This window comes from Patagioenas fasciata, chromosome 4 (assembly GCF_037038585.1).
Source record: "Patagioenas fasciata isolate bPatFas1 chromosome 4, bPatFas1.hap1, whole genome shotgun sequence".
In the NCBI taxonomy this organism is placed as follows: domain Eukaryota; kingdom Metazoa; phylum Chordata; class Aves; order Columbiformes; family Columbidae; genus Patagioenas; species Patagioenas fasciata.
This window is the reverse complement of record NC_092523.1, coordinates 56122528-56142573: the sequence shown is the minus strand read 5'-3', so window position 1 is coordinate 56142573 and position 20046 is coordinate 56122528. Positions and strand designations below refer to the sequence as shown.

At 41.3% G+C, this 20046-nt stretch overlaps 1 protein-coding gene across 3 annotated transcripts in view; it reads right to left on the bottom strand.

Annotated features, from left to right (window-relative positions):
- RASGEF1B (RasGEF domain family member 1B) overlaps window positions 1-20046 on the bottom strand; it is a 141686-nt gene that overhangs the window by 26668 nt on the left and 94972 nt on the right. The window contains exon 1 of one of the 3 annotated variants that reach the window (XM_065837789.2): window positions 4634-4761. The exons of the other annotated variants lie outside the window; for them this stretch is intronic. The gene's annotated coding sequence lies outside the window, so the exon portion shown is untranslated. Of the gene's footprint in view, window positions 1-4633; window positions 4762-20046 lie in introns of those variants that run through there. 3 annotated transcript variants of the gene reach the window in all.

The following is a 20046-nucleotide window of genomic DNA, read 5'->3' as shown; positions in this document are numbered from 1 at the left end:
CACCTCAGGTGACTGGGGCTAAAAGATAAACTTTTTCTACCTGCACCATCAGTATCTAAGCATGGGTCCAAGCTAGTTCACAGTGATAACCAGCTTCATCAAGAACTGTTCACACATGTGTCCAAAGCCAACAGAAAAAGCATCATTTCAGTGCTTAGACCTGGTGGCTGGGAGCTGCTTCTGACTCTGCTACAAGCTACTTATGTGGCTTTAGTCAAGTCACTCATTTTCGCATTACTGCATTCCTCTCCTTGTAAGTACAAAGAGGGACTAGTGTAGGGTTATTTCCTTTCATTAAGTTCCAAGATCTTTTTTCAAAAGGGGTACAGAAGGTGTATCACACTATATTAATACCAGAAGCACACACAGTACTAGCCTCAAGCATGAAGCTCTCTTGACATGGTTCCCTCTTCAACCTCATCAAAGCCAGACACCTTTCAAATCCAAAAGCTGTTGCTCTTTGCAGACATCCATGCTTGGTCTTTTGGTGAGAACTACAACATGCTGCAGAAGAAAGCAACATTTCCTTTTACAATCATAACAGACGACTGAGTTATAATTTTTGACAGCAAGCTGTAATAGTGCTAAGTAACAGTACTTAATTTCATTTAACTGGTTCTACCTAAAACCTCATCATCAAGGGTCTTTTTTTCCATTTAGATGACAAAGAAAAAATGCTGGTTTAAGGCAAACAGTTCACATAATCTGTGTTTTTCCATTTACTACGACCTTATGTTTCCATGAGCAGTACAGAGAACTACTGGCACATATGTACAGCAGATTGAAAGCAGTATATTCACAGTTTTTATAGCAGAAATACTTCCGTTAAAAACACAACAACAAAACAATGCACCTTTCAATGTTTAGGTTGAAGATGAAAAGGATAGGCCCATTTGGCAGTTAAGCACACAAATACAGCTCTGTATCTGGATCAGTACTTGCCTGTCACCCATTTATACCTGGGCTGAATATCAGCCAATGTTTTCCAGACAAGAGCTGGATCTGAGGTATGGGGGGGGTTTATAAAAAGGTTGGCTCCCATCAGTCTGACTGGCTCCTTGGGAAATCAAGGAGAAGAACAGCCTAGCCAAACTGACTGAAAAAGAGTTTTTTCCCTAGTCTAGGCAGGGCCATAGCAGCAATCTCCTTCACCCACATGCTGCATTAGCTGGTTTGTGTCAGCCTTTAAGACCCAGCAGCAGTTCCTGTGCTTGACTGAAGGTTGACTCTTGGGCTCTGCAACTGTTGGTCAAAGCCTCCTTGCCTTGGAACAATTACACTTATTAACTCAACGCACAGCAGGTACAGTATCGAGCAAATTCACACCAGCTTGGGTTGTGAAAGGATCATTATAAACATGGGCTAATACTGTCTGAATCTCTGCAGGATGTTTAAGGGAGGATCAAGCTGCAGCCCTGATGGACAGGTACTATCAGGTCATCATGCTGCTTTCATGCAGAAAGCACCCGGACCTGTATCAATGAGAGCTATTATCTCCCAAAGTATCCCACTCCCCAGTCTGACTCAAGCATATTTAACCTCTTATTGCTGGTGTATCTGGATGTCTCTTTGTGCTGGCTGATGCAGACTCACAGCTTCTTCCGTCTAATGGCATGTGACCTGGTATTTCTGGCCCTATTTCCAGATGTGACAAAATGCTAGCAGAGTACCTGACCCACGGGAGGGGCAGGTGACCTGGGGAACATTTTACTTTGGGGAGAAGATGCATTTTAACAAATTAAAACTAAAATAATCAGAATACATGGATCTGAGTCACATTTCACTATTCCAGAGCCGCCTAGGAAGACTGAGCTGTATTGTTTCCATGAGCCTGCTCATTTTCTAATTAAAAATACAGGCATACTAAACACCATCTGTTCACATTCCTCACCGTAGTTAATTAGTTTTTTTAATACTACTTCTCACAGCAGCTATAACAGTTGAGAAATTAGAAATAGCTTTCAGCTAGAGGTAGAGTCTTTGCCTCCTGTTTGTAAATTATGTATTGTCCCTGCTCTGGCTGCAAAACGCACTCTGGAACTTTTGTTTGCAAGCTCATTATCTACCAAAGCATTTATTATATGATGTGGCTCTGTCCCACAAACCCACGCCAAGCAAAGGGCACTTGTCAGTGCTTGCACAGCACACCTGTATACCTACTAATATTTGAGAAAAGATACTTGAGTAGAAGCAGTCACAAATTCTGTCCCCTTCATAGAAACACAGACATTCTATTCCAGCCAACAGCTTCTTCCTGTACAGCCCAACAGCAGAAGAGCACTCAAATGACTGAAGGAAGACACGTTGACACAAAGGCAAAATCAGCTTGTAGTTTAGAAACACTGCATGAAGACACAAGGAAATAAACAGTTTGCATCATCTCCATCTCTAAAAGTCGAGGGCTGTCTTCTGAAGACTATGCTTTAATTTAATTCTCCTATGACAACTACCCTGCTCAACGCTGGAGCTTTGACACTAATCTCTCAAAACGCATGAGAAGTATCACAGTTAATGGAAGAAGCTCTACAAACTGAGCAGAGACACAGCTGCAAAGAATTACACATCCACACCAAGGATGTGCAAGAGCAAAGTGAGTACCACAAACTCACCTTTTCCAAGTCATTTGACTGAGCACCCACCATGTTTTCTAAATATAATGACGCTTCAGCTAAAATCAGCAATAGCTGACTGCAACCTTGTGTAGAAAAAAAAGTTTTGAAACCCTCTGATTTAGACAGGAAATCTCTGAAAGAGATTTCAGCTTGCAGCCACAATGGATATCTGTTGTCAGGAGTGTTCAGCATCTTTAGCAGCAAATATCACTTAACCTTTTTGCAGATGATCACTTCAAAGGCACTTCAGAATACTAGTTCTGTGAAGTTTTAACCATTTAGCTTTGTAGCACTTTTTCAAGGGTAACACCAATGCCTAAGTAGTCATGTTGTTCAAGGCAGTCAAGAAAGATCACACTCACACAATTCTGTCAGCTATAGTAGGTGTCATAACACCAAACACTAACAATGATGTATTCACCCAAAGCAAAATCTCACTTCTTAACTAATTCAAGTTACAAATATAAATGTTCATGTTTTCAGCTTTTTCAGTTCACGTTCCTCTACTGATGGGGCTCCAGTGTTGAAACTGTGCCTGTCACTTCCGACAGGTGTGACAGCAGCTCACTCTGCAGACCACAAACAGGTATGGTGACTCACTGCACTCCCCAACGACTGTTTAGGCAACTCATACAACTGAGGCACAGGTAACAACACCCTGTTGTGTCCCCAAAAACCTCAGCAGAAAGAAACTACGAAGAACGTGGACTAAAGGGGATTCATTGTACCATACAAAAATAAGTATTTTAATCAGTGTGTAATACCATTGGGAGCTTAACCTCTACTAAAGCACTACTTTTATATCTCTTTTACAAAGAAGTAACAAAGCCTACAGTGGCTTGTTTCAGTCCTGCCCATTCAAGAGTGATATCAATATTGCTAATCCAAAATTAGAGCTGGGGCTTACCTATCAGGTCTCTCCAGCACAGCTCACTCATTAGCTGCTTGTCTTGAGCACACTTAGCATTAATTTTCTGCTGATTACCAGCTTCTCTCCAAGACATCTCACTTGGAAGCTGCAGGACAAGCCTGAGGGACCCATCCCTTAAATGCTGTTAGCTGCTTTCAAAATCAAGAGACAGGCTAGATACCCGGTCCTGCCTGCCCAGGTCCCCATTTCCCACAGACATCGCATTATCTCAGCCTGCCATGACTATAATCTCACTGAAAGCAATTCCCTCAATACTACTTCTTTAGACGAATAGCTGTCTGTCTGGGATACGTTCTTCCCCTTTGAGAGGAATCGTGCCTCCTCTGCTCTATTCAGGGGAACTCCATCAAAAGAGTTTTTCTCATCCCTCACTGCTATATTTAGTTTTACACACAGGAAGACAGGAAGGCACTGCTTCTTGTTAAGGCTGCCTTAGTTTACAGCCTGACCTAAACACAACACAGTAGACATATCTGACGAGCAACACTTTGAATTTGGGTCATTTAACTGCAGTTACCCTCCTGCTGCCCCTGAACTGCTCCCACTTCACTCAGCACAGGGGCCCCAAGTTTTATCACTGTCACAGGCAGCAGATGCCCAGAAAAAGAGAAGCCCATAAAGACACTTGGATGACACCAACACACCTATCCTGCCCACACACCCATTTTACGCAGCCCCTACAACCACAATCCAACTACTTAGTGCTTTTTCATCCCTCCCATCCAAAAAAGCAGCTATTACTTAAAACGATGGGCTATAGGGAAAACCAGAGAAAGCTTCTCTGAGCATTGTAGCCACAGAAAGATCAAGCTATGCAGTTTTAGGACCCTGTTGCATCTTAACACAAGGAAAGAGACAGGGAGAAGGACCCAACCACCGCACGACCAAGTGGTTTTTCTGCTGACATGAAGTCTCTCTCCGTTCCTCAGTATGCTGACTCCCCCGAAACAAGCAGCTCTGGCTGTGCGGAACTGAATAGCTCGTAAGGAAATAAACACCAGGAGGAAAGAGACCCTTTTGCCGGGACTAGTAAGAAGATGGACGGACGGACAGACGCACACTTCACCCTGCAGAACGCCCCGGACCGTACCTGGAAGTGGTCGCAGGCGGTCCCGGTCCCAGCCGCTGCTTTACTGCCCACAAGCACACATTGTCCCCAGCGCGACTCGGCTGCCCCACACCGCCGTTCCCCGACCAGCCCTTCCCGAGCAGCAGGCAGGCAGCGGGCAGGCAGCGGGCGGCGCCGCTCCCCGGACCCGCCCCCAGCCCGCCCCTGAGCAGCGGGAAGGGCGGCGGGCACGGCCTGTCTTCGGTGCAGAGCTGATGGAGGGGCTGTTGGAGCGGGCCAGCTAAACCCGTTTCGGGTGGCACCAGCGGGCAGATGTCGCAGGCGCTGGAACCAAACCCGGTGTCACCGGACCCGACTGAGGGGGCCCGAGAGCGGCTGCTGCCCAGCACTGTGCCCCTGGCAGAGGGCATCAGCAAGTGCTTGGGGCAGGCAAGAACAGGCCCTGCAAACACAATGCTTCCTCTAAGCAGTCTCCCAGCTGCTATTTTCAGTACAGGGGATTTCCTGAGCCTGGTGCTTGTTCGTCTGTTCAGTGACCTGCAGCAGATCTCTATTCCCAGTATTCACCCAGTTCCCCTTGCAGGCCATCCATGTCCTTTGAAAAGGACTTCCATGGATCCACAATGACTCCTCAGAGAGCCACCATCCTTCATTTCACTTGAACACAACTTACTAGCTTTCATCTGATGTCCCCTTGCTCCTGCACAGAATGCCAGAGCAAACACTTTGGTTCTACACACTCTCTCCATTTCTTGCACAGCATTCTCAGTCACCGCTTTTCCAAGTTGAAAAGCCCTGGTCTACAGAGCCCTTCTAGGCACAGTGTCCAAATCTCTGATGATCTGGTTGCCTTCTACAGACCTTTTGGCAGTACTTGGAAACCTTCTGAGATGACAGAAACAGAGCTGCACATGCACAGCTTGAGGTGCAGCTGAACCTCATATTTAGGGAGCAGTACACCAACTTTTCCTGTTCTCCATCCCCTTGGAGCAGTTCCCAATATATGCTTGATTTTCTTTTTTTGACTGTGACTGTGCACGGAGCAGGAGCCACCCATCAGAACACCCATGATCTTCTAAGTGGCAGCAGTCAGGTCAGAATCCATGCTTTACATGCAGAGCTAGCTACATGCATCAGGTCTTACACTAATTGAAGAAAAACTGTCCCCAGATGTTAAATGTTTGCAGGACAGGTGCCTCTGTCTACTGTTTCTGCACACAAGCATAAAAAGAGCACATAAACCTGAGTTCCTTGAGGCAGGATGATTGTGGAGGCAGTCACAGAATCCTGCCTATCTTCCTTTCCCTTTCTTTAAATTTAGTCTCTAGAAAAAAAATACTTAAAAAAATATTTTTAAAATAATTGAGCTGGCAAGGTAATGAATAGTAAAGGGACCCTAGTACAACTAACTCCCTTCCTGGAACTGAGACTTAAAGCTGCATGTGATCTCACTGCGGATTCCAGAAATTTCTTGCAAGTCTTCCACTTCTGGGTTCACACAAAAGCCTACTCTATCCCTTTGCATAGTGTCACATGTAACATGAAGTATAACAAAATGACATTGCAATGTTATTTCTAAATGAATACGACACATGCCAAGTCAGAGGTCACAGCACTTATACAATGCATCCCAGTCCTTTTCCCACTTTGGTGATTAAGTCAGAGGATGGTGCTACGTATCTTCCTCAGGCTCTGCTCTGTGACAGGTTTCCCAATGCAAGTGACTAGCTTTCTTGATTCCTGTTTACCCCCACAATTCTCTTCCTCAGACAACTCTTGTTGCCACACCTACAAGAAGACTACTAGAAAAATATTTAGACTTCATCCAGGTAAAGGGATGCCCCTCTCAGATTTGAGGACAAACATATATTTTTCCCTCCTCTTCTGTATTTTTGATTAAAGCAGAAATATTTTACTGAAGTAACTCCAGGTACTGACACATTTATGCTGGTTGGTTTTGGTGCAAGTTGACTAGAGCGAAGGCAGCCTGTGGGCTCCCTGGCAGAGGGGACAAGCCCAGAGGAGTGATGGGTGGTGCAGCAGATGCGTGATTCAGCAGTGCTGTGCTGCTGCAAGACCGGTGAATGCTACAGCTCAGTGGGCTGCAGTCAAGTGCCGCGGTTAAGCAAGCGAGGTAATTTGTCTGCTGTGCTTGGCATTGCTCAGGCCTCATTTGCAGTAGTGCAAGCAGCTGTGAATAACTTGGCGAGAATTGAGAGATGAAAAATTGTAAGGAGGTAAAAAGTACAGTTATGCGTCATTTCAAATGCAGAACATGCCCAGTCCGCATTGCTCAGATGCTTTATTTTTTCTTCCTGTTTTTGATATGGTAGTGCTCACAACAGCAACAGAGATTAGGGAATTAAGCACAAACAAAAACTAGATGGGGGCCAACTAAACCAATGAGACCAATGCTCACTAAATAAATTCTGTGTAGGGATGTTCTCCTAAAATCCAGGCCAGGGTCCCATAGCTGGATCTGATGGCATGAAACCCAGCATCTAGGCTGGGCTTTAACGTGTGACTCTCCGTTGTGACAGAAATACAGACTATAGAATGCAGCTGCAAACCAGGCCTCTGCTTTGCCTGGGTATTTGAGTCGTGGAAAATTTAATCAAAAGCCCCATTTTATCTCCATCATTATTACTATAAAAACATATTTTTCACCTGAACATGAAAACTGAATTTGTTACTTCAAAACAAACTGGATTGTAGGAGAGATTTTTGTATCTAGTAGATATCGTAAATCCCTGGGCCCACAGATGCAAATAAATTACAGTTCCAGCTAATTGTAATCAGGCTCCTGGGCTTTCAGACCCACTCCAGGAAAGGCAGGTTAAACCAGCAATGCCAATACCAGCTGCTGAAGAAGCAGAAGTTTAACTCCCAAAATTTCAATACTTACATGAAATGAAAAGATATTTATAAAACAGATTTCTGTTTAGTTTTATGGGCACTATCTGTGCCAATAAGCTTCAAATCAACATATTCATACTATCCAATGTTTCTCCAAGAAATAAGAATTATAAGCTAAAAAGAATGGTGGGGGAAAAAAGGATATTTAATGGCATCAGATGACTTGAGGAAATAAAGCTTTAAAAAAATCACCAAGCCTAGGAGTACTAAGTGTTGTTAATTCTGTGCAACTTCTGTTGTGGACTAGAAATTTTTTGTGGACTAACTTTCATTACGTGGTTGAAAAATCTATCTGCTGATAAAACAATGTACTCTCTGCCTGTTTCAAATTTTCAACTGTTTTTGTCTTACCCATGAAGAAATTGTTTGACATTAAAGAGAAGTCTATAGATACAGTGAAAAATTCTTAATTTCAGTTCAAAAGAAAATCACCTGCAACTCTACACAAGAAAACAACTTAGTTCTGATGTAGCTGCAAAACCACAGTAAGCTTTAGACTCTAGCTTGGCAGGGCTGGTAATATCACTAGCCTTCTCCACTCCTTCTACTTCTAATAGCAAACCTCTCAGCTTTTGTCCTTCCAGTTCCCTAACCATTCATACCCCTGTTTGCCTCACTATGCTGTGGGCAATTCTAGCACTAAAAATATACATCTATCATGTAGGACCTCAGGACTTTTCACTCAATATATGCCCATTTCACACATTTACTACTGCTGGTCTTCTTTGTTTTAATTTAGATCTTCCTACATTAGAAAATAATTACTGATCCTAAGCCATTCATGAGGAATAAGCTAGTAATTTACATTTCAGGTGAGTATATGTAGAGAGCTGAAGCTTCATTTTCATTAATTACTATACATCTGCATTTTGGGTTTATCCTGATCCCACTCAGTGTTGCTTATGCTATGTTCCCCAGCCAAATACTCATTATTTCCAAGTGATAAACCAGAAACCACTTTCCTCAGTTCACACAGTAATTTTTTTACTGGTTAGATCATGCAAGCACAGTCTGTAAAACAGTTAAATGATATTAAATCTTAAGCATAAAGAGAGAACATTCTCTCTGGTTTCAGCAAGTAACTGGATAGTTCTCCATCAGAGCAATACAAAATAATGAGCTAAACTAGCTGCTCACCACCTGTAGCTCTAAATGATCATCAAAAAAGAACAATTAAGAGAAAACATCTAAGACCCATTCTTTTTTCATTTTAATATTTGCTGCTGTGCAAATACATCAACCCTTACCCTGTAGTTTGTAGCACTTCCTCGCAGAAGGACATCAGGTTTCATTTAAGCCCTATGTTTATTCATTTTGAACTTGAACTAGGATCATATTAAAAACAGATTACAAATCATGTAAGAGCTATTTGTGCTTGCCAAAACTAACCTGTGGTTTTAAATAAGAGGAAAGTCAAAGTAAATGAAAAGTAGCATTTAACTCACTGTGGAGGAGTCATATTACATGAAAAGTGTACAACATATTTGGCATTTCAAAAAGTACTCAGCACAATCCAATACGCAGAGAATACTCTTGATAAAAATGGATAAAAGGGAAAGATTCAGAGTTTGAAGTCAATTGCCTGAAATTCAAAAGTAAGCACTAATCTGGCAATATTAGCACACATTTAAACGTGCACAAAACTGCTGAAATCATTGAGACACCTGCATGGGTAGAAGTGTTTGCAGAACCAGATACAAAAACTCTTAATCACATTGAGTTTTCAAAAAATTGCTTGAAATTCAGTTCACACCATAACATTAAGATTTGAGGCATCAGTCTAGCAGAGCATTTAAACCTTATCTTGGCCTCAGGTTTGAAATTAAGCATATACACTTCAGTGATTTGACAAAAAAGGATGCACGAACAGTCTTAATTGTTCACATGGAGTGGTGTGACAGTGGAATGGTTGTGTGTGAAGATCAAGAAATGTACAAGCACTCAGGGCACTTGACTGGTAAGCAGATAGTACTTCCTGTAACATTTTTTTTCTAACAAAACTTTGATTTTAGCTCTTTACAACTTTGTCAGAATTTAAGCAACTGGAGCTGGAAGTGTTGATGACAGGTTCCTTCAGGCTAGGACAAATTTCAAATTATTTATGCTCTTATGAAAAGGTAGCAGACAAAAAAGAAAAATCTACTGTTTTGCTTATGTTTCTGTATTGACTGCAGCTTTTTTGTTACTGTTAGCTACTGAAGGAAAACATTCTGTGACAAAGCCTTGGACAGGAACTTGAAAACTGAAAGAATATGCTGCTCCTTGTAATTTACCTTTAACATTTCTGTGCAAGAACTGCCCGAATTCAGACAAGCTCTTAATTTCTGAAAGCTCTCTCCCTTACAAGCACATGTGAGAATTTATCAGCATAATTCTTACAAACTTTCTCACAACTGACATCATCAATTCCAGGCTTCAGGGGTTGAGTTAGGCTTGCAATGAAGTGACTCCCCCCTTCAGCAGAGCTGAGAAGATGGAGAGAGTCTTCTATATTCTCAGTACCCTCCATGTTAACACCAAGACAGCTTGAAAAGGAGGGGAAAAAATGGAAAAAAATGTGGAAGGATCAAACACTACACACACTGGGGAGAAACAAGATGGGATACAGAAATTGAGTATTGGGATAATTAGTTAGGGAGAAATCTTACAGAAAAAAATAAATCTGCAGGAGGCATCTTTCAAATGGAGCTGTCTGCAATGGAGCTCAATGCCATTTGCAAAGGAGATAAGCACTGCCCAGATGAGCAAAGCAAAGTAGAAAAGTATCAAATCCTGTCTCATCTGGCAAGCCAGCCAGAGGAACATGCGACTCCTGAATCCCTGTCCACAAATCAGTGCTTCGGAAAGTGTGTTTTGAGGGAAGCACCAAGCCATTTAGTCATTCAACATGCCTGAGCTTGACACTTCTGTCCCTTAAGTAGGTGACAATCAACATGTAAAAATGGAGATCAAATCTTTAAAGCCATTCACCTTTGAGAATGGCAAGGCTAAGTACTGACCTGGCTGGGGAAGAGAATGGAAATACCAGACATTCTTGAAGAGTGTGATTTTCTCTCCTAAATGACATAGGAAGCCTATCTGAAGCATCGCTCCTGTGTCCTGAGGCTGTCCCTTTGTAAGGCACCACACAGTCCTGCTTTCATTCCTGGGAAGCTTCTGTGTGAGGCAAGCAGTGAACACGAAAATACCACTGGCTTGTCACAATGTCAATATGAGGAGGATGACCAGCTTCACTCTTTCTTCCCATCTAACTGTGGATTATCTCTACCTTTCCGCAAGTCTGGCCAGTGTGAGAGTGAGGTATGTGTAAGTTACCGAGCCAGATAAGCCTGAAATTATTCTAGAAAAGCATCTTCAAGCTCTCAAAGACAAGCAGCAACTCTTATTTAGGACAGTTTATATGCCACTTCATACCCAAGAGTCTTACTGAATCCTTCAATGTTAATGCAGTGTGGGAACCACTAGCCACAATAAAAAGTGTCAGGATTTGGCCTACCTTAAAAATGTATTTGTACAAGGAGAAAACAGCTCCTCTCTGTCTCCTTTCGAGGGAACATAATTTTGTCAGTACTATTGGGGTACACTGCAAGTTCAAAACCATCAAAACATGTGCAGCTCAGTGCATGATGTTTCATTAGTTCCTGATGTCCCTTACAAGCTGGAAGATACATAAAGTGGCTAAAGTTCATCCCAACTCAGTATGGTTTAATCCAAATTTCCTCTCTAGGAGAAGCTGTTGACTCATTGCAATCACTTGCATTATTAATGGCCTCTATTTAACTGTCCCCAAATGAATAAACTATCCAGAGTGAAATAATTAAGTTTCTCGTTTATTTACATAAAACTTCACTGAAGTATCTTAACTAATCAATCTTTCTACCTACCTGCAAATTTGAAAAATATTCCACCTTGTCTTAAAGACAAAGAAACTGAGGCATTTTCAAAGGCAGATGATGTAGCACATGAACACCTAACACCAAGAACAGAACCGAATCCTGATCCCCACGTCCTCGGGGGCTTGGAAAGCCAGAACCCTGGGGACTGGGACAGACACCTAACCACAGACCAGACCACCCAAAGTCAGTAATATACCTTACAAAATTGCTATGTTTTTAAACTATGGGTAAAAGCTGTCATTTAGGATCTGTCTGATGGTATACATGTGATGTATGAATACAGGAGAAACAGGAGTACTGATGACTGTAACCTGGCTTCTGCTCCCAGTGGATAACTGCAAATGCTACATGCTTTAGGCATTTAGAGCCCCAAACCTCTCCTTTAGTAGCATTATTCCAAAGCCAGATGTTGGAATCTTTCTGTTTAGTTATCGATTTACATTGTCTATTGCTGGAGGCTTCTCCCTTGCCCAAGACAAGGAAACCTTTACAACTTCTCCTCCTCCACACTCCTTTCTTCTTTCAGCCTGACATCCTCTCAAGTGCTACCTGACAGACTGCAGCAATCACCCTCTGAATGGTAAGTAATTTCCTTATTGACAGCCTCCTATTTACTCTGACATCTGCCAGCACTCCCTGACACTTGAATAAGCATTAAGACATTAACAGTCTGGCACAGGTTTAAGGGTCTGAATAATAATGTTCTGTGGACTCACTACACTCACACAGGCAGAAAAAAAAAAAACACCCTTGTGCACTAAACTTTGCCATCCCTGGGGCTGGAAAAGGCTGCTGGAGAAGTGACTGCAGCGACAGATCACCTACACGGATCAGCTCCCACTTTTTGCTATTCCAGGAGGCCTGCTCCCAGGCTAGTGAAGCTTTGAACGTCTTTCCATGTACCGCAATACAGCTGGGATCTGGGCTATGAGAAACAGACTCACTGGTTTGGAAAATAACAGGAAAAAGCAAACAGAAACAAAGGAAATCTTTGAGGGGTATACAACAGCCTCAAATTACAACAAATAAACTAAACCTTCCCAAAGCCAAAACTAATCCTTCCCCTGAATTTTGTAATGTTCATAAACCCTCCCTGAACTGCTGAACTGGAACTGGAGAGCTTTGAACTGCCTTTGGTCTTGTACTGCAAGTACCATGAGGACAACATAGTGTCCATTTTAATGGATTATCAAAATGAGAAAATGATCCTACCATGTTTGCTTGAACTTTATACAAGCACTTGGTTTATTTCTCTTGTGTGCGTGCTCAGCATGTAGCCAGTCTGGCACTCTGGTGCAGTGATCTATTAGCTTGAAAGACATTCTCTTCTGTCACTTCCAGCCTTGCCAACCATGTCAGGCTATGTCATGGAGGAAATTAATCCTTTTAATCTGCAGCAGTGATGGTTCTTAGACAAACCTCAAAGCATTGGTTGTAGTAAGAAGCTTCTGTACCAGATGACTTGCAGAAAACCTGGTCTGCCTCCCAGATGTTTAATAAACTTGACAGTGCCCTCTCAAAGTCTTTGGCTAGAGTTCAGTCATCTTGGCCCACAACCAGTGCACAAAAGATTCAAAGGCTTTACAAACCACAACTTTTGTTTTCAAGTATGGATAAAATATGAACACACATTTCTCTCTGCTTGCTATTTTGTGAAGGGAGCTGGTTTATTTTCCACCATTATGTGCTGCAAGATAGGCTCACAGAATAGTTCAACAGAAAAGAAAAGAAAAACGAAAATATGGCCTGAAAGCTAAGGAAATAATGTCTATAAGTACTTAGTGTTAGTTCTTAGTACTTAGTACTATAGTGTTAGTTCAGTTGCAGGTCAGTGAGGAAAAAAATGAAGGTGTTATAGTTTGACAGCCTATGAGAAAGGAATTTGATGGATGACCTCTGTCAAGCTAAAGAGAATGGATCCACTTTTTCCAAACTGTCACCACAGCATCCAGCAGCTGCATGGGGAATGGCTTTCCCATTCTGCAAGTATTTGTAAGATTTCAAAAATCCCTGCTCAAACAGAACACAGATTTGAAATCACACCTAAAAAAATGCATGTTCATTAACCAACAATCCCAGACATTTCAGACTGCATATTTTACATAGTTTTTAAAAGCTAAAATTTCAAATTCAAAATTTTATATTATTTAAAACCTTAATAAATTAATGAACATGTGAAAACATAGGTTGGCTTAAAAAGAAAACTACAGTTCTTACATTCAGAAATAACTAAGTAGAATATCTGAAAAATTTCAAATCTTCTTCAATTCTTCTCCCTGGAAGAAGGTTATCAGATTGTTTTTGCAAAAAATACCCTTTTCCCTAACAGTTTTGGGGTTTACAAATTTATCTGGTCAAGAGGAGGGAAAAATGTGTCACTGGAAAATTTCCTACTCTCTCCACTTAATTGAAAGGTTGCCTGCTGTATCCCCAGCTGTCCCCTTCCAGCTTGTGGTGGAGAATAAAAACCACAGAATAAAACCTTCCTGGGGCCCTCCCCCCTGCACACACACACACATAACAGAGCGCAACTACTGCACATAAAACAAGAAAAATACCTGGCGCTCAGCCTTCAACCCCTATTTTAGCATCTCTCCAGGCTGCTTGGAACAGCAGCTCGTGAGCTCATAGACTGCAGGAGGTACTGGCCACCAGGCAGGATACACAAGGCAGAAAACACAACTAAGCAAAACAAACCCTTCCCCAGCTACAGGTAGAAGCCCTGGCTATATATCTGTCTCTTTTGATAGGTACCTCACCCTGCAAAAATCTGCTAAGACTTTTCCTTCCTAAAAAAAAAAAAATTGTGGGGTAGAGGGTAGAAACTGTTACTATTGATGTTTTTTCTGCTGTTACTCTGTGTAACTGCAAAGACTTGCCATTGCGTCAATACTTTTGATGGACAGAAAATCAACACGTGTCTCAAAATAAACAAGGCCGGCTCAGTAGCTTATATGGGCACCATTTGATTCTTCTGTGTTTCATTCTATTAAGCAATTAAACTGAAAATTGTTTAAATGATACTTCATGCAACAGAAATGGCTTCAAAACAGTCATTCTTGAAATAGAATAAATAGTGCAAGCTTCAATTCTTGTCTAAATATGGGTTTAGCGCGCATGTTGTTATACCCATGATAGGCTACAACTCTTGTCTGCTGTGTCAGTGCACTGGCCTTCAATGGCAGTTTGCATTTTCCCCCTCTTATAGTATAATAGAAAAGAAAGGCACCCTGCCAGAAACCAAGATTCAGATTCTGCAAACTGTTGTGCACACACTCAGCATTAGCAGGAGCTGACCTGAGAGAGAGTCTCATTAAACATTTACACAGTCCTTCAGACAAAGCACATGAAGAGCACAGTATGTAGGAGGCAGGCTGAAAGAGAGGACATTTACACTAAAGAGGGCAATTTCTTCCTCAGATTTACAATAGTGTTTAAGTATTATTACTTTATTGTTGTCATCCACTTAGCATAGCTGTACTAGTTTATCAGAGCATAATCTCAGACAAGATGTTTCTCATCACCTCCAGGCAATCAGGAGGAATTTATCAAAAAAACAATTTTTTTTTTTTTTTTTTTTTTAAAGAAAGAGGTTTTCAATCTAATTAAAAAAAAAAAAAATCCTGCGTCTTTCTATACGTACAGTGTCAGAATTTAGAAATACCACAGTAGCTAAATGCAGAAGTTATTATCACAGGATCTGAAACCAGGTCTCTGGAAATCAGTTGTGTCACAATTTCCAGTCTTCTGGGTTATTGGGGTAACACTGTACTAAGCCTTCACATTTCAACGAAAGCCAGAATTATCCTATCATTTTTCAGCAATTCAGTTCAATTTCCCAGCTCCAAAGATTTTATCAGAAACGTTACAGCATGAAAATATTTGTTCCCTACAATGAAAGAAATTTTATAAAGCAAAAAAACTCTAAGGTTTCCTTCATTTGGTTTTACCTAAGTTTCATGGCTATAGGAAGAAGCATGTGTAGATGACTCAAATGTATTTTTAAGGCTCAAAAAGGCACGTAAAAATAACCTTATTTTTACATCAAGTTATTTCAGCTCATCTGTCAATTGTTTGGGAAAAAGAAGAGGCAGAGGGGGAGGTTGTAGGTGTTATCCACAATAGCTGTGTACCTCTCACCATCTATGTACGCCTTGTTTTAGGAACAGGAAGGTGCAGCTAGCAGAACACATCTACTGTTGGTTTTTTTGTGGACCATATGGGGAAAAGATTTTGTGATTTATTTTTTTTTAAAGTGATTTCTATTTCACATTTCAAAGTAAATTAAATATTTTCATGAAATAATTTCCATTTGCTTCTAACTAGATAATTTCAATACAACACTGATTTTCACTGATTAGTCAAAGAGTCAAGTATATATCAGCATAGCTCTCTCTATTGCTGCAGAATGAACGTGAATTACTGCATCAAGAGCCTGGCCTGTACCTTCCTTTTTGCAAAGGGGAGAATTTCCCTAAATTCAGATTAAGAGATAAGGAATTAAGAAATAAGTACAGATTACTACGAATAATCTATGTAAGAGAGTCCTCCATCCTGCAAAATTAATAACCATTCCTTGAGGAGAGGATTAATTTAACAGTAGGCTTAGATGCAATTCACAATGCCAAACGAGCAGGTGGCATTCTACATAGTCATGCAGAAGTTTCTGCCTGTCTTGGCAAACACAAATGGTTGATGTGATCAAAGCCAAAAGGGGTTTTGCTTTTGCTCAACAGTCAACACTGGCTCCCATTTCCAAGGTCTCCTCTGTCTGCATACAGGCAAGGACATACAGCCATTGTTTTGTGTTACCCACTTACACAGAGTAGAGGTTATCCTTAAAAGTATTTTAAGGCAGCACAAAGCTCTAAGAAGGTTCCTACTTCTTAAGAAATGCCCTCAAATATTATGCTTTGGAAAAGGGAAGGAGGGAAAGCATTTGGAAATACAAGAGTAGACTGGCTAAAAAATAAGTCCAACCACAAAAGCAACAACAAAACTCCAGGCTGCAGAAGAAAATTGAGGAGGATTGCAGTTCCTATGAGGAAATAATTATGTAGAGTTTTCACTAAACCATTTTATTACAGTTTAAGCTCTGTATAGGTGTTCTGTAATCAAACAGGAAGAACGCCAGCAAGGAACTGTGTGAAAACCATGTGCATGGAAGTCTGCTAAAAGCGTCTGGGTTGTTCACATTGAAAAGCCCCAAGCCTGTACTGAGCAACTTCAAAAGCAAAGGCAGGTAGGTGATTACACACTGTTTTCCTAGAGTATATGACAGATTAGCACACTCCAGTTTTAAAAACTTCATGGGCCTCCTCTACCCTGCAGAGGATGTAAATCAGAACTGCAGAAAAACACAACCAAATGGTATGTGTCTGTCAGGAAACATGGACAAAGAAAAGATGTTTCATGAAACCATGGAGATAATGTTGCCAATGGGTATTGATAGCTCTATTGAACTAGAAAGTAAGGAGCAATGTTCTTTTCCTAGTTCTGTCACTGATGCTTTCTGTGGTTGTACATACATCATTTCCCTTCTATGTCCCGATTTCACTTTTTCCATTTCCTACAGAGTAAGCTCTTCAGGGCAAACCCAGTGTATTTCTATGTAGCTGACAGGTACCCACAGCTCCAAATCAAGAGCATCATCATGCACACTGAGAGTTTGGTGTGCTTTCAAAAAATAGAACCAGAAATTAAAAACACTTCCCAAGGCAGCTTCCAACAGCTAGGAGACCATTTATGAGCATCCTTTACAACTGCAACCACCAACCTTCACAGCATCACAGTGAGCTGCAGATTACTGGTAGGACACAGCCTCTGAAAATAAAAACAATGCTAGCGAAGCAGGGAGGTGATTATACCATCAGTTAATGGTCACCCCAATAGCTTTAATTATTTAACTTGATTAGAAGAGGAACTCGCTCTGGATTCTGGTATTCTATAATGCCATGGAGTTGGAGGTGAAAAAGCAGAGAATTTGTACTTCAAGAAACATAATGGAGAAGAATACAGCATGACTGTAAGATGAACCCACTGGCTTGAGCCCTATGGGATTTCTTTCTAGAAGTGTTTACCAACAGACCTCCTAACCATTCTGCAGAATAGATTCTGCTTTCATCTACCTGCACGCGACCTCTGAGCTACAAAACTTATAGCTTTCCCATCGCCAGTTTTGAAGGCACACAGGTGATGCACATAAATTAGAACTCAATTTGTCCTTCTGTAGTGCTGAATAGCATCATATGGGCCCATCTGGACTGAAATTTCAGTCACTGAAGAGTGACCTCTTGGTAACTCCCATTTTTAGAGGCTATTTCACAGAAGCCACAGGTGTGAAAAATTCCACAAACCTGAAAGCTAGAACCCCTACTAAGATGTAAAGAAACTCAACTGGTGTTAAAACTCATATTATAACTGAGTCCTGGGGCTTGAAAGAATATTCCCTCCTCCTTTGCCTTGCATAATTCTTCTATGCACAAGCATTACCCTGCCTGAGCAGAAAAGATCCTGCAAATGTGAAAACACTGACAAGTAGAAGAGCCATTGCAGGAGCCCATAACTTTATATTTCAGTCAGTGCTTCAGCAAATCACCCATCTGCAGTGTTGACAATACAAAAATTACTGCAGAGCACCAATATTCAGGCTAAAAATACTAATGTGGCTGCCAGAAAGCACTTCTTAAAAATTCATGAGTCCAGCAGCTGGTCCTAGTTACCATGAGACTTCTTCTGTGTTCTTCTATGGAAAGCAGAAAAATCAAAACCATACTCCATGTCTCATCAAAAGAGCTGTGTCTGATTTTAACTAAATTGAACAAGACATCACCACCTGTTACAGAGGTGGCTTTTCCATCCGCTGTGGCTCAGGTGCATCATTCCAATCTGCTCTACTCACAATAGGACCAGGCAGCAATGGGCTTTACACATTATGATCAGACCCAGCAGAAGTAACCCAGAAAGCTTTAGGGGTTTTGTTTCATTCATCCAAAGAAACAAAATCCTTAGCGGGGCACTGCTACTAGTACTGATGTCTTAAAAAAAAAATTCATTAAAAGTTTTTGCTCAACAGTAAGCACTATCTTTACTGGAGAATATAAAAATAATGTCATATGGTGGTATGAAAATAGTTAATTTCTGGTCAAGGCCTTACAAACATTTATTTTTATACTCCTCTGAAGTTGTCAAATTGATCTGCTTTAAAGGGGAAATAAAAATACCCAGGTGAAGCAGGGGGACATAATTTTGCTCTACTCAAACAAGGAGAAATCAGTGATAAAGTTGAATTCAAGTTTAGGTCAGCACATTAACCAGCCCAGCTGTCCAAACATTCTTTAGAGATTACAAGTCACTATTAACACAGTGAGAAACTAACAGCCCATAAGGGGAGTTAAGCCTATAGCTTCCACACCCATCTCCTTTAGGTCCTGGCAGCAGCAGTCACTGAAGGTGCCCAGTTACTTCCTCAGAAACACACTGCTCAAGAGATCAGTGCTCAGTTAAGATGCTCTCTTAGCTGGAGCTCTCAGAACTAGGTATCTGTATCAGGAAAACACCTGTGAATCATTTAAGCATTTTTTAAGCTCTGGTCTTCTAACACTGAGACTAACTTGCTAATGACAAGATCACCTTCCGTTCCAGAGACAACAGAGGGTCACAGACCACAAAAACTGCTGAACACAATAGCTTAGCTCAAGACATGGACCATGAGTTTCTACAACACCACCTGATGACAGGTAACTTATTACTCGCAGAAGGCAGGCAAAATTCCCAGTTTTCCTTCTGCCTCGTATGTATTTCCAAATCCGGCTTGCATCCAGTGTGAGAGTTTACCACACTGCCTTGGATAGCATGACTCTCTTCACACACCTCCCTGTCCCTCCTTTCCTCACCACCACATGTTACTATTGCACATCTGTACAACAGCTAATGGTGCATTTCTGGGGGGGAAAAAAAAAAAGAAAAAAAAAGAAAAAGCAAAACAAAAAACCCCACTTTCCTGCCATTTTATTGGAAAGTGCAGCTGAAGCAGAAAGAAAAGTGAGGCAAGACAACAGGATGGCTCTTAATTTTCAATTCAGTAGCTGGCAGGTCAGAAAAGTTGCTTAGATCAGTAGGGGTATCCTGGCTGAGAACTGGTTCCTGCCTGGAAGTGTTGCCAGAGTACAGCAGGGCTGGAAGACTAGGATGGCTTTGTTTTGCCCTCCCAAACCACCCTTTTCACTCTGCAGATCTCATGTGCCTTTTTAATAAGAAAGATTTGTAATCTGTGGAGAACAATTTACTCCTGTTTACACCAGCATTAAAATTCAAGTAGACAGACACTTTCAGAGAAGGCTTGCTATAATTACAAGATTGCTTTCTCCCACTCCAGTTTGTGGCATTGCTGCAACAATAGCTATTACTGTTAATACTGAGCTACTGAACAATAAACAGAGATTTCCTGTCTCTAGAAGTGCTTTCAGCTGATATAATGCACTCGTGTAAAGAACTTACTACGCTGGGATTTAGAAAAGAACACGGGAAAAGAAAACATCCTTTTAATTGACATTTTACCGTTTGTTAAGTAGCTATGCTGATCAGAGATTCAGCATAATAGTTTTGGTTATTATTTTCCTG